The sequence below is a fragment of the Mustela lutreola genome, chromosome 2 (genome assembly GCF_030435805.1).
Source record: "Mustela lutreola isolate mMusLut2 chromosome 2, mMusLut2.pri, whole genome shotgun sequence".
NCBI classification, from domain to species: domain Eukaryota; kingdom Metazoa; phylum Chordata; class Mammalia; order Carnivora; family Mustelidae; genus Mustela; species Mustela lutreola.
The window spans coordinates 218,464,209-218,479,761 of record NC_081291.1 but is presented as its reverse complement, the minus strand read 5'-3'; positions in this window follow the sequence as shown (position 1 = coordinate 218,479,761).

Here is a 15,553-nt window from a genome sequence, read left to right as displayed (position 1 = left end):
ACCCAGCTGCCTTTGGGAAGGTTGTGTGGGACTGAAAAAGTCGAACGATGGTGGGCAGAGAAAGAGCCTGTGTTTAAATGGAGGTTCATAGGTCCTGGGGGAAGACGGTGTGTGGTGTATTTGCTGTTTTCCTTCCTGTCTTTCTCTTCCCCATCTCAATCCACTTCTGGGGTGAACTGTTACTACTGTTCTAGGGCGAACCCTGGAAGCAATGGTTTATGTGGCCAGGCTCCAGTGTTAACAAACAGATTTGAATATCACCTCAGCCACTTACCAGCTGGCCAAAGTCGGATAGTTTGCTAAGCTCCAGATTTAAGCTTCAGATCCAGCATCTGTAAAACGGTGCAATGATATTTCATACGAGTGTTCATAGATGAAGTTACTTGTGTGTGTGTGTGTGTGTGTGTGTGTGTGTGAGATCAGGCCTAAAACTGAGGCTTAGTATTATGTACTGACTTAAATCTGTTCAAATCAGGGGAGCCTCAAATGATCTAACCTCTAGTCCCTCCCATTCTGTTCCCACAGTTAAGGTCCTCCTGAGAAGCAACACTTCTTATCAAGTGGACCAGGTGCACTTCTTGCCTCCCTCTGAGTAGCGGGTTCATTCAGTTCTCTGCCCCTTCACAGGACTCTTTGAGCCAGGCAGTCATGTCCTGATGCCTATCTACCGATGTCAGTGGGGTATTAAAGTCCCCCACTATTATTGGATTGCTGTCAATTCCTTCCTTTAGGTCTGTTAATACTTGCTTACATGTAAACCTCATGGTAACCACAAAGCCAAAATCTATAGTAAATATAAAAAGATAGAGAAAAAGGAACATAATTATACCACAAACGTATGTCATCAAACCACAAAGGAAGAGAGCAAGAGAAGAAAGGAACAGAGAGGAACTATTAAAAAAAGATCAGAATCTTCTTTATTGTCTTTTTAGTTTCTATTTCATTTTTTCTGCTTTTATCTTTGTTCTTTATTTCTTTCTACTAACCTTAAGCTTTGTTTGTTCTTTTTCTAGTTCCTTGAGGTATAAAATTAGGTTAGTTGGGGTGCCTGGGTGGTTCAGTGGGTTAAAGTCTCTACCTTCAGCTCAGGTTATGATCTCAGGGTCCTGGGATTGAGCCCTGCATCAGGCTCTCTGCTCAGTGGGGAGCCTGCTTCCCCCTCTCTCTCTGCCTGCTTCTCTGCCTACTTGTGATCTCCATCTGTCAAATAAATAGATAAAATCTTAAAAAAAAATCCTCCTGGGATCATCAGCGAGTTCCATGAGAGTGAAGTCAATGGAAACTTTTTGGTCTTCATTTTCTTGGCTTTTCAGTGGCATTTGAGACTGTTAACAGTGACCTTGGCTTCTGTGACATCATGCCTTATATTTTTCTTCTCTTGATATTCGAACAAAGTCCTTTTAAAGCTAAAATAAAACTGTAACTCAAACCATGATGTTTTACTTCATTAGTCTGTTGTCTCAAACTTTAGCAGTGAGGACTGCATATGCCCAGATGAGAAGGATGTCCATTTTTCACTGGCCTCTTATCTGTTTCTGGACAGAGGAGACCAAACTCAGCTATGCTCCCTTGAGGCTGGAAGACTTTACAATCTGGCTATTGGAGGCTCAGAATGAGGGCTTCTGTACTGTTGATATGCCCCTAGAGTTTGATGTTGATGTCCCATCTGGGGTGGAGGCAGAGGAGGCAGATCTAAAGAAATATCCCCCTTTCATGACTACCAGTAGTTCCTAAGGCTTGGCAGGCTAGTGGAACATAGCCAGCTTGACCACACTCAACAGCTGTCTCCAGTGGCTGCTTTCCATGGGTGCTGAGGCAAAGTATGGTACCTGGCTTGCAAAGACACCACCAGCCTGAAAATGTGTGGCTTGACTGAGCTTTCATCTCTGGCCTTTGTCCTGCCTTTCAGAGCAGATCCCACAGTGAGCTTAGCCCAGGATGAGCCATAACAGAATTGGATTAAATCCCAGTGTAATTCCTATATAGGCACACACACAACAATGTCCCCCATCACCAATATGTCCAGGGTGATGACATTTGTGACACCAGCAACCTAATGTAGAACTTGAATCTTACTACCTTCTCCATGAAGAGTGCTATCTCTTTCAATGAATTAAAAAAAAAATCAACACAGTGCTTATGATGTAGAGTATGCTCTCGAAGACACCATATAGGAGGAAAAGATATAGGAGGAAAGAAGGAAAACCCCAATCCTATGGAGCTAGTATGTTCAGTGTTAGTGCTGTTTCCTGCCATTGAGCTTAAGTCAAGACCAGCTTCATCTGCCTGCCATGTTTTATACAAAAGGAAGCATTTCTTTCTATCTATCCTATCCTATTCTATTTCATTTTATCCTATCTTCTCATGCAAACTGCCAGAATCTGTACCTGTAAGCAGCATGTTCTATCACACTGGAGAAACTGGGAAGTTGGGACATTGTGTGTAGAGAGAAGCTGCATCGCCACTTGCCCACACAACCAGAGTCCCTGTTTCATGAGAATCCATGTCCTCAGCATCATGTCAAAGGTAGCTTGTTTCACCGGTAAAGGACCAGCAAGTCTTCTATGCTCCCCATGGCATCTCGGTATGCAGCTTCATGTCAGGGGTTCAGTCTATCTAGTCTCAGTAGAATGGCTTGAACTTCTTTCTTAGCTCACGAGACCAGGGAATGTAATAAGAAAAGAGTAGTCATGTAATTAAACTCCATTAGCCTGATCTATGGTGGATCACTGAACCCCCTCCCCTGCAGCCTTAGGTATGGCCCATTGTTCCATTCTCCTCAGCTACCTACAAACCTGTTCTGAAGTGATAGGATGTGTGTTGTCTAAAATATGGCCACAAATTCTTTGACACTCTCTTGGAAAGGTGGAGCATATTCCCCTCCTCTTGAGCATGGGCTGAACTTAGTGGCTCACTGCTCATAAACAGGGAAACAAAGCACAAGTGACAGAGGACAACATCAGGGGCAGGGCAGTTGAAGGCACGGTGTCTTCTTATTTGCTTTCTCTCTTGGATCACTCTCTCTGGAAGATGTTAGCTTTCATGTCATGGGAATCACTATGCAGAGGCCCATCTGGTGAAGAAGTGAGAACTCTAGCCAATAGCAAGTGAAAACTTGAGTTCTCCCATCAATGACATCTTCTTCAGCCCTCAGATGACTGCAACTCCCACCTAAAAACTCACCAGGTACTTGGAGTCAGAGCCACCTAAGTCACTCCTACATTCTTGACCATCAAAAACATTGAGGTAATAAATGCTTGTTGCTATAAAGCACCACCTTTCAAAGTAATGTGCTATCTAACACAAGGCCCTGTTACATTTTCAAAAACTTTTAAGAATCTAGCATAAAATCACCAGTTTTATTAATGTCAGGGCATCATCATGATGTCTTAAGTCAGAAACTCCAAGTTTACAGCTTGTGTTAGTTAGGCTAGTTGTTACCAGCTACAAGCTGGTATCCCCCAAGCATCCCTTACCCACAAATCCCAGTGACTTACCAGAATAAAGACTGTGTTCTCCTTTGCAAGAAGTCCAACATAGCTAAACCATCTGCACAGACATCTGCAGTCCTAGATCACAGAGTGAAGGGGAGGAAGCAATGGAAGAATTCACTGCCTTGGTCAGAAAAAAATACACGCCATTCATACTGGTGCTCTGTTGGCTAGAACCAATCACATGTTCTCAACCCAGCTACAAAGGAGACTATGAAATGTTGGCAAGTCTAAGAGTATTGATGACTGCTATTTGCTACTGCCACATGGCCCCATTAGGGTCTTCTAATTTCAAAGCTGGAGAAAACGTGGTTTTAAAGAGGTATGTAATCTGAGGTGTGTTCTTTCTACACAGCCTGGGGATTAACATGGGGGATATATTAACCATAATACAGCTCATTATCTTATCCTTTGGATTTTGTCAGTAAATTTTATTGTTCCTGCATAAAGTCCCCACTACAAATTGTTTTTCTGAGACTCCCTGGGCCCTTGAGACAGACTTTATCCGATAACCAAGGAGTCTGACATTTCCTTCCTTTCTCCTGCTGGGCCGCATCCAGCGCGCCATCATCTGCCCATGCCACTTTGAACAGAAATAGATCTGTTAGGGCTTAGTGAATACTGTTTCCAACAGAAGGGAAACAGACTGTTCCATGAAAGGGGAGATAACGGCCTCTCTCCCCTTTGTATATTACCTGGTCTCTTGGAATCTCAAGTTGAGCTTTAGATGAAAACAGCTCTTTAGGACTAGTGCGTCTTTGGTTGGAGCCACATCTCTGAAACAAAGATGGTGCTGGCATTCCCCCAGCCCTCCTCCTCCTCTACAGCCACCACCTGTAACTCATTTCTCCCACCATCTCTGGTCATGCATCACGCCTAAGCAGCCCATAAGCAACTCTTTATTACAGGTCATAAAACAAAGAGATTCCTGGAGACTGGTGAAGATCCATGCTGGTGGGTGATGTTAAGATGTCATAGTTCTGCTCCATCCTATTATGGCTGCTCGGGATACACAGCCGGGCAGATAGAGATGAGGGAATCTGGAGTGATCTGCCACCACACTTTCCAGTCTCTTTCAAGCTTGTCCTTTTCGAACTTATGTGCATGTTTTCCTGCACTTTCCAAGAGGTTTTTGAATATTTTCCTTTAGCACATTATGACTGTGCACCTAATGGGTATGTAGTTCTGGGTCCTAGAACTACCTGAAAGTGTGAACTTTAACCCCAACCCACATTTTCTGGTATGCAATTACCCCCAAACTCCCCCCATTGTTTCCTTTTCCAAAGCTAGGTGTTTGAAAATAAAAGTTATAAAGTATTTCTCAGACTTCCAAGAAATTTTATTAAACATCTTGATAAGTGGAGTATAAAGAAGTTGAAATATGCAGATCAAATTCTCTTTAAAATACGTGAAGTTTCATATAAATGAAGAGATACATGCTTTACAGATCCGTGGTGTTGGTTTTTCTGAACCAAAAGCATTTGAACAAAATAGTTTGAGACATTCAGTAATTCCACACTGTGGCTGGGCTCACCCATCCCTAATTTTAAGGGAAATTAAATCCATGTGTTTCTCATTCATTTACACTCAACTCACCAAAATACTGTTCTGTAAGAGCAACAGGACTACCAGGAAGCTGCCCAGGCTGTTTTCAAGCCATGTCCTCAGCTGGGAAGTAGGTCTGGCCAACGTCCCCTTGGATCAGCTTCTCTGTCGGCTGATATTCCACTTTGTGGAACCCACAAAGTCCTAACAGACTCAAAACTCTCTGAGGTAGACTCATAGAAATGTGAGGGCTTGGAGAGGTCAACAGACCAGGCCCCTGCCTCGGGAAAGATCTATGGTTAGAGCCCTTGTTACTCCAGGTTGGTTCTGTCTTCCTTGCTGATGCATTCTTATCAGCAACAACCTGGCCCTTCAGGAAATTACTCCTTCCCGCTGCCCTGAGAGGTCCCTGTGCTGTACTGGATGCTGTCAGTGCTTCACTCAGATGTCCTTGGACACCTTCCCCAGTACCCAACTTCTATAAGCTTTGCTGCTAGAGGCTCACCCTGGGAACCTGAGGTCTCTTACCCTCAGTCCAGGCAGGAGAGGAACCATGTAGTCTAAGGAATAACCATGTTACTTAAAATGGGTTTCTTTGGTGACTGCTCTGGGGGGACGCAGAATAACACAGCAGAGAGGCACATAAAAGCAAAAAGGATTGATTATACTTGCAGGTCCTGGAGGAGAGAGGCATGGTGTGGCACAGCCTGTAGGGGCCACACGGGGAAAACACCCAGGAAGTGAGCTCAACCAGGCAGGTAGGGATCCCAGAGGGAATGACGCCCATGGACAAGTGCCTTTAGTGCAGTCAGGTGGGGCACCCCAGCAAAAGCTGTGAGGGGGTTTTACTGCTGCGTTTGAATGTCATGGGGTCACAGTCAAGGAGGGCAAAGAAGGGAACTTGGGGCAGGGGCCAGCCTTATCACCCTGGTGCACCTGGTTTCCTGGGTGGGGTTCTCACAGCCTATTTGTGGGTATATTGAGACAACAGGAAAAGAGGAAGTTTTAACAATTTATAATCAGGAGACTTCTTGTAGGATGGATGATGAGCCCAGGGTGTGAGATCTGTCCCTGGGTACTATCTGGATGGACATGTTTGATGGGCCTTTAGGAAGAAAAGCCAGAGTTTTCCCTGACTTCTATCAGGAGACCCAGCAGTCTCTTCCTGATATCTGATCAACAAACACTCCATTCCCTGGATAGCACGGTTCGAAAGGGCAACCCGAGTTCCCAGAAGCTCACATCATGGCTCTCCTACAGCCTGGGCTCTGGTCTGAGGAGACACTGGGGAAAAGTGTGGTGGTGCTGATTCTGCACCGACACAGCACCAGAACTAGGAGAATGGGAAAGGGGCGAGGAATGCCAGTGAGAATTCTGAGCAAACTGCTCAAAAAATAAACTGCCAATGGATGCCATACTTTCAGGGGACCACGCCAGGACCACCACCAACTTGTGCATAAAGCCTGACACATGGCAAGTGCTCAAGAAATACTTGATGTTTATATAGTAAACTCTCCATAAAGAATGGCGAAGTGGGAAGACTCTTGGCACAAATCAGCAGCTCTGACTTTGAGGCCAGAACCTGCCACTCTTGGAAGATGATAATTCTTTTGAGAAGCCATAATACACAATGATTATGTGAGCAGTGCCTGGGGCTGAGTCTGCCTCCTCTGGGTATGAGCAGGGTGATCTTGAACAAGTACTTTAAACTCTGTGTGCTTTGGTCTTGACATTGGTTGTTACAAGATAATAATAGCACCTGCCTTTGTGCGGAGATTAAATGAGTAAATTCCTGTGCAGCTGTGAGAACAGTATCTAACACTTAGTATGTGCTTAGTTAATGTCAGATATGATTGTTATTTCTATTAGAGTCTCACAGATTGATTCGACTATATAGGAGAAGTTGTGGGACATGTGATAGCTCTATAAGAATGGAACAGGTGATGCTAATCACATGGGGAAAGAATTCATAAAATAATCCTTGGTGGTATCTTATGTAGATTTAGTCATGTAGTCTCAGGGTCCCTTAAGTGTAGAATTGGACTACCAGTGTCCGTATCACCTGGAGGCTTGTTACAAATGAGAAACCTCAGGACCCATTCCAAGTCCAGTGAATCAGAATCTTCATTTCAACTAGCTCGCTAGTGGTTAACATGCACACTAATTCTTTAATCCTATTTATTGTGGAAAATTAAGATATAATAACTTCATTCATTTAAATTGTCCTGGGATGCCTGGGTGGCTCAGTTGGTTAAGCAGCTGCCTTCGGCTCAGGTCATGATCCCAGCGTCCTGGGATCGAGTCCCACATCGGGCTCCTTGCTCAGCAGGGAGCCTGCTTCTCCCTCTGCCTCTGCCTCTGCCTGCCATTCTGTCTGCCTGTGCTCGCTCTCCCCCCCCCACCTCTGATAAATAAATAAAATCTTAAAAAAAAAAAAAATTGTCCTGGTTGGGGTATGTGTGTGTGTGTATGTGTGTGTATTTAGTTTATTGAGGTATAATTGACATACAAAACAGCACACATTTAATGCATACATCTTCACGAGTTTGGACATGTGCACACACATGATACCATCACCACAGCAGAAGTTCTAACGAATCCATTATTTCAAAAAGTTTCCTTATGTCCTATTTTATAGAGATTTTTTGTAAGACCACTTAACATGAGATCTATCCTCTTCACCTATTATAAATTTCAGAATAGTGTATTGTTAATTACAGGTACTATGTCATATAGCAGACCTCCAAGACTTAGTTTTGAGGTAAAGACTATGAACCATCATCACAACAAAAATTCCTTAAAAAAAAAAAAAGATTTTATTTATTTATTTGTCAGAGGGAGAGAGCACAAGCAGGGGGAGCAACAGGAAGAAAAGGCAGAACAGGCAGAGGGAGAAGCAGGCTCCCTGCTGAATAAGGAATCTGACATGGGATTTGATCCCAGGACCCTGGGATCATGACCTGAGCCGAAGGCAGACACTGAACCACTGAGCCACCCAGGAGTCCCATACAACAAAAATTCTGAATATTTCCATCACCCCCAAGAGTTTTCTCACGCCCTTTTGCTCTATGTCTCTTTCTCCACTTTCGACCCCAGGCAGCATCTGATTACCTTTCTGTTACTATATTATTTGGGATATTTTAGAATTTTATTGGAATAAACAGTATGTATTCTCTTTATCTGGCTTCTTTTGCTCATCATAACGACTTTGAGATCCATCTGTATTGTTGTCTTCATCAGTAGAGCACTAATTTTTTATTATATTCTGTTGTACAGGTAGATCACATTTTGTTAACACACTCACCTATTGATGAACATTTAAGCTGTTCACAGATTTTGTGGCTATTATAAATAAAGATTCTATGAACAATGATGTATACATCTTTGCATGGATGTAGGTTTTCATTTCACTTAGGTAATGCCTAAATATGGGATGACTGGGTCTCTGCTTGCCTCTACAGTAGGCATTTAACTTAATCCCACAGGTCCCTGGGCTCTGTTACTTTTGAAAAAGTCTGTTGTCTTTCTTTTCTTTAGTTTGGATAATTGTGATATGTCCAAGTTTACCTATCCTTTTTGTTTTCACTTCCATTCTGCTATTCAGGCCATTGTAAATCTGTTATTTTAGATATTTTATTTTTTTTAGTTCCAAAATTTCAGCTTGGTTCTTATTTATATATTCTATGTCACTAGTGAGGTTTCTTATTTTTTTCATTCATCACCATTGTATTTTCTCTACCTCATTGAGCAGTTTTAACATTTTGAGTCATCTCAGGGTCAACCTCTGTTAATTATCTTTTCTCTTGAGTCAGGTCACATTTTTCTGGTTCTTCATATGTCATTTAATTTTGGACTGTATCCTGAACATTGTCAAGGACATGTCGTAGAGACTCTGAATTCTGTTCTTAAAAAGTGTGCTGATGCTCTTCTTTTAACAGGCAACAGCTTGGCTAAGATTACACTTCAAACTTGATCTCACCTGTAGTTATGTGGTGCCTATGTTCTCTGTCTGGACTTTGCTATCTGCCCCATGTGTGAATGGTTCAGTGGTCTTCCACAGACTTTTCTAGATTTTATGCACACAGTTAAGGATTCCCATTCCATGCTCCCTCCTTTATCAGATTTTTGCCACCCTCCAGTAACCCTGGTTCCCCTGGGCAACTACTCTTCTCTCCTGAGCCAGAATAATGGTTATTTTTTGTAGAAATTTTAGTTGACCTATGATACACCACAACTGCAATTGCCTTAGGGCAATGCAGAAAAGATGGGAACTTCCCCCATGTTTGTTGCTTCCTGTGAATTTCAACTCTCTTCAAGAGTTCATGTGCTTCCGTTCACTTTGTAGGCTCCTTGGATAATTGATTTTATGTATTTTTTCCCCAGCACATATAGCTGTTATCTGTGGGAGGTTGAATTTGTTACCTCAAATAAAACTATTGTTTGTGTATTTTTTTTATTTCATTGATTTCTGTCTTGTTTTTGATATTTCCTTCCTTCCATTTACTTTGGGTTCAATTTACTATTCTTTTTCTAACTTCTTGAGGCTAGAGTTTAAATAATTGATTTTAGGCCTTCCTTCTCTAGGATAAAGACCTAAAGTTACAGAATTTTCTTTGAGCACTCTTTTTTTTTTTTTTTTTTTTTTTTTTTTTATTTTTTATAAACATATATTTTTTATATACATATATTTTTATCCCCAGGTCTGTGAATCACCAGGTTTACACACTTCACAGCACTCACCAAATCACATACCCTCCCCAATGTCCATAATCCCACCCCCTTCTCCCCAACCCCCTCCCCCCGGCAACCCTCAGTTTGTTTTGTGAGATTAAGAGTCACTTATGGTTTGTCTCCCTCCCAATCCCATCTTGTTTCATTTAATCTTCTACCCACTTAAGCCTCCATGTTGCATCACCACTTCCTCATATCAGGGAGATCATATGATAGTTGTCTTTCTCTGCTTGACTTATTTCGCTAAGCATGATACGCTCTAGTTCCATCCATGTTGTTGCAAATGGCAAGATTTCATTTCTTTTGATGGCTGCATAGTATTCCATTGTGTATATATACCACATCTTCTTGATCCATTCATCTGTTGATGGACATCTAGGTTCTTTCCATAGTTTGGCTATTGTGGACATTGCTGCTATAAACATTCGGGTGCATGTGTCCCTTTGGATCACTACATTTGTATCTTTAGGGTAAATACCCAATAGTGCAATTGCTGGGTCATAGGGCAGTTCTATTTTCAACATTTTGAGGAACCTCCATGCTGTTTTCCAGAGTGGCTGCACCAGCTTGCATTCCCACCAACAGTGTAGGAGGGTTCCCCTTTCTCCGCATCCTCGCCAGCATCTGTCATTTCCTGACTTGTTGATTTTAGCCATTCTGACTGGTGTGAGGTGATATCTCATTGTGGTTTTGATTTGTATTTCCCTGATGCCAAGTGATATGGAGCACTTTTTCATGTGTCTGTTGGCCATCTGGATGTCTTCTTTGCAGAAATGTCTGTTCATGTCTTCTGCCCATTTCTTGATTGGATTATTTGTTCTTTGGGTGTTGAGTTTGCTAAGTTCTTTATAGATTCTGGACACTAGTCCTTTATCTGATATGTCGTTTGCAAATATCTTCTCCCATTCTGTCAGTTGTCTTTTGATTTTGTTAACTGTTTCCTTTGCTGTGCAAAAGCTTTTGATCTTGATGAAATCCCAGTAGTTCATTTTTTCCCTTGCTTCCCTTGCCTTTTGCGTTGTTCCTAGGAAGATGTTGCTGCGGCAGAGGTCGAAGAGGTTGCTGCCCGTGTTCTCCTCAAGGATTTTGATGGATTCCTTTCGTACATTGAGGTCCTTCATCCATTTTGAGTCTATTTTTGTGTGTGGTGTAAGGAAATGGTCCAATTTCATTTTTCTGCATGTGGCTGTCCAATTTTCCCAGCACCATTTATTGAAAAGGCTGTCTTTTTTCCATTGGACATTCTTTCCTGCTTTGTCGAAGATTAGTTGACCATAGAGTTGAGGGTCTATTTCTGGGCTCTCTATTCTGTTCCATTGATCTATGTGTCTGTTTTTGTGCCAGTACCATGCTGTCTTGATGATGACAGCTTTGTAATAGAGCTTGAAGTCCGGAATTGTGATGCCACCAACGTTGGCTTTCTTTTTCAATATCCCTTTGGCTATTCGAGGTCTTTTCTGGTTCCATATAAATTTTAGAATTATTTGTTCCATTTCTTTGAAAAAGATGGATGGTACTTTGATAGGAATTGCATTAAATGTGTAGATTGCTTTAGGTAGCATAGACATTTTCACAATATTTATTCTTCCAATCCAGGAGCATGGAACATTTTTCCATTTCTTTGTGTCTTCCTCAATTTCTTTCATGAGTACTTTATAGTTTTCTGGGTATAGATTCTGTGTCTCTTTGGTTAGGTTTATTCCTAGGTATCTTATGGTTTTGGATGCAATTGTAAATGGGATTGACTCCTTAATATCTCTTTCTTCTGTCTTGCTGTTGGTGTAGAGAAATGCAACTGATTTCTGTGCATTGATTTTATATCCTGACACTTTACTGAATTCCTGTATAAGTTCTAGCAGTTTTGGAGTGGAGTCTTTTGGGTTTTCCACATATAGTATCATATCATCTGCGAAGAGTGATAATTTGACTTCTTCTTTGCCGATTTGGATGCCTTTAATTTCCTTTTGTTGTCTGATTGCTGAGGCTAGGACCTCTAGTACGATGTTGAATAGCAGTGGTGATAATGGACATCCCTGCCGTGTTCCTGACCTTAGCGGAAAAGCTTTCAGTTTTTCTCCATTGAGAATGATATTTGCGGTGGGTTTTTCATAGATGGCTTTGATGATATTGAGGTATGTGCCCTCTATCCCTACACTTTGAAGAGTTTTGATCAGGAAGGGATGTTGTACTTTGTCAAATGCTTTTTCAGCATCTATTGAGAGTATCATATGGTTCTTGTTCTTACTTTTATTGATGTGTTGTATCACATTGACTGATTTGCGGATGTTGAACCAACCTTGCAGCCCTGGAATAAATCCCACTTGGTCGTGGTGAATAATCTTTTTAATGTACTGTTGAATCCGATTGGCTAGTATTTTGTTGAGTATTTTCGCATCTGTGTAATAAGAGATGAGGAAGGACACTATATCATACTCAAAGGGTCTGTCCAACAAGAAGATTTAACAATTTTAAATATCTATGCCCCCAACGTGGGAGCAGCCAACTATATAAACCAATTAATAACAAAATCAAAGAAACACATAAACAACAATACAATAATAGTAGGGGACTTTAATATTCCCCTCACTGAAATGGACAGGTCATCCAAGCAAAAGATCAGCAAGGAAATAAAGGCCTTAAATGACACACTGGACCAGATGGACATCACAGATATATTCAGAATATTTCATCCCAAAGCAACAGAATACACATTCTTCTCTAGTGCACATGGTACATTCTCCAGAATAGATCACATCCTCGGTCCTAAATCAGGACTCAACCGGTATCAAAAGATTGGGATCATTCCCTGCATATTTTCAGACCACAATGCTCTAAAGCTAGAACTCAACCACAAAAGGAAGTTTGGAAAGAACCCAAATACATGGAGACTAAACAGTATCCTTCTAAAGAATGAATGGGTCAACCGGGAAATTAAAGAAGAATTGAAAAAAATCATGGAAACAAATGATAATGAAAATACAACGGTTCAAAATCTGTGGGACACAACAAAGGCAGTCCTGAGAGGAAAATATATAGCGGTACAAGCCTTTCTCAAGAAACAAGAAAGGTCTCAGGTACACAACCTAACCCTACACCTAAAGGAGCTGGAGAAGGAACAAGAAAGAAACCCTAAGCCCAGCAGGAGAAGAGAAATCATAAAGATCAGAGCAGAAATCAATGAAATAGAAACCAAAAAAACAATAGAACAAATCAACGAAACTAGGAGCTGGTTCTTTGAAAGAATTAATAAAATTGATAAACCCCTGGCCCGACTTATCAAAAAGAAAAGAGAAAGGACCCAAATAAATAAAATCATGAATGAAAGAGGAGAGATCACAACTAACACCAAGGAAATACAAACTATTATAAGAACATACTATGAGCAACTCTACGGCAATAAATTTGACAATCTGGAAGAAATGGATGCATTCCTAGAAACATATAAACTACCACAACTGAACCATGAAGAAATAGAAAGCCTGAACAGACCCATAACCAGTAAGGAGATTGAAACAGTCATTAAAAATCTCCAAACAAACAAAAGCCCAGGGCCAGACGGCTTCCCGGGGGAATTCTACCAAACATTTAAAGAAGAACTAATTCCTATTCTCCTGAAACTGTTCCAAAAAATAGAAATGGAAGGAAAACTTCCAAACTCATTTTATGAGGCCAGCATCACCTTGATCCCAAAACCAGACAAGGATCCCACCAAAAAAGAGAGCTATAGACCGATATCCTTGATGAACACAGATGCGAAAATACTCTTTGAGCACTCTTATTGATACTATCTTTATTTAAATTTTTGATAGTTTGTCTATCATAGATTTTTTGTATTAATTTTAATTTTAAAAAACATTACTTCAAAATATTTGTCTGGATTACTTAGCTTTTCAGCACCCCTTACATTTAGCACACAAGGCAAATGTCTCATTATCTTAATTACACCCCACCCTAATTTTATCAGAAGAACCCATGTTGAGTCACTTATCTAGTGACCCAAGGACTGGGAACAGCCCAGTTGCAAGGCCTGGCTCTGGAGATACAGCTGAGCAGTTGTGGACTGTTATCTAGAGCATGGTAAGTTTAGTCACTTGTCAGGAAAGCCTTCTGAGAGGTAGGAGCTATGCATTATGGGGAGTCAGTAGAGTGGCCTGGAGCCCTTATTAAGGATATCATAGACATTGTCAATAAAGTTGTTCATACAAGGCAGTGAGCAGACCTAGCAGGACTTGGCCAAGGACATCCCAGACAGAGGGAGAAGCATAACCAAAAGCCTAGAGGCTGGAAAGAGGAGGAAGCATGCAGGGAATTGTGCATGGTTCAGGAAGTTTGAAGACAGAGTTCAAAGCAAAGGAATGACAATGGGGGAGGTTATGAAGAGCCAGACCTCAGAAAGCCATCAATCCCATTTTAGGAAACATGATCTTTATTTTGAAGAGTCAGGTTTGGTGTAAGGATGTAATATGATCAGATTTTACTGTCATCCATTCTAGAACAACCACCCTGAGTACAGCGTGGTGGGTGGATTACAAAAAGGAAAAAGGCTAGAGACAGTACAGCCGCTGCAAAACTTTTCAGAAAAATCAGACGAGGGAAAATGGTGGACTGAATGAAGGGTGGAGTAATAGAATGAGAGCCATGTCAGGGGTGCCATGGGCAGGGACTGGCAATGGATTAGATGCTGGTGGAGAGAGATGGGAGAAGCAAGGTGGGTCTCAGGTTTCCAACACTGGGGGAAGAGATGGTTTGGGAATGAAAGCATGTGTAAGATCATCATTCTCAGAATGTGCGATGTCACTTGATTCAGCAGAATGATGCAAGTGCAAGAACCTATCAGGCGTCCTTTAGCTTCTATACTGTTGGTCCCTGTAGAGCTGCCTCCACTAAGTATGCCTTAATTGAAAGGAAGGTTTTTCCTAGCCTTTGTAGTAGGATACACAAAGAGCCAAAAAATTGCAGACACAGAATTATGAAATGCATCTAAAAATCAAGTACTTTCAAGTCTTGGGAAATCAGCAAGCTCTTTGTGATAGCAGTTGGGGTGGTGGAGAGCCCAGTGTATGATGAACTTGTAGAGGCTATAGCTAGTCTCTGACTATTTGAAAACCAGTGTCAAAAAGTCTTCCTGTGTATGAAGCAGCGGAAAGGATTCCCAGGAGGAAGACTTTTTGTTGTCTACAAACCCAAGAGCCAGAAACCCTCTTGGAAGGAGAGTCTTAAGAGTGTCTCCTGCCATAGCTTGCACACAGCTATGATCAAATCACCACAGAACATCTGCTAGAGGTCTGCTTGGTCTGTCTGTTACACAGCACCATGAGAGTCAGGACAGTCAGTATAACTGAGGGGAGCCTTTATCTCATCCAAAGAGGAGAATAAGAGGAAGGTTGAGTATAGACAAGATGGTGATGAAATCGGTAGGAAAGAAGAATGCTATAGGTTGAATTTTCCCTTCAAAACGATATGTGGAAATGACAGTCTAAATTAACCCAAGGCTTACATTCCATAATGCATGATTTCCATGAGCTTTCTCCAAATAAGTAAAGTACTTTTGAAAGAAAAAAAAATATATATATATATATGTGGAAGTCCTAATTCTTGGTACCTCAGAATGTGACTTTATTTGGAAATAAGGTCTTTACAATGGTAATCAAATCAAAATGAACTCAATAAGTGATCCCTAATTCAATATAACTTGTGCCATTAAAGAAAAGGGAAAGACACACATTGAGAAGAGAAGATATGAAGATACAGGGAGGGGCATGTGAAGACAGGGCAGAGGTTGGAGA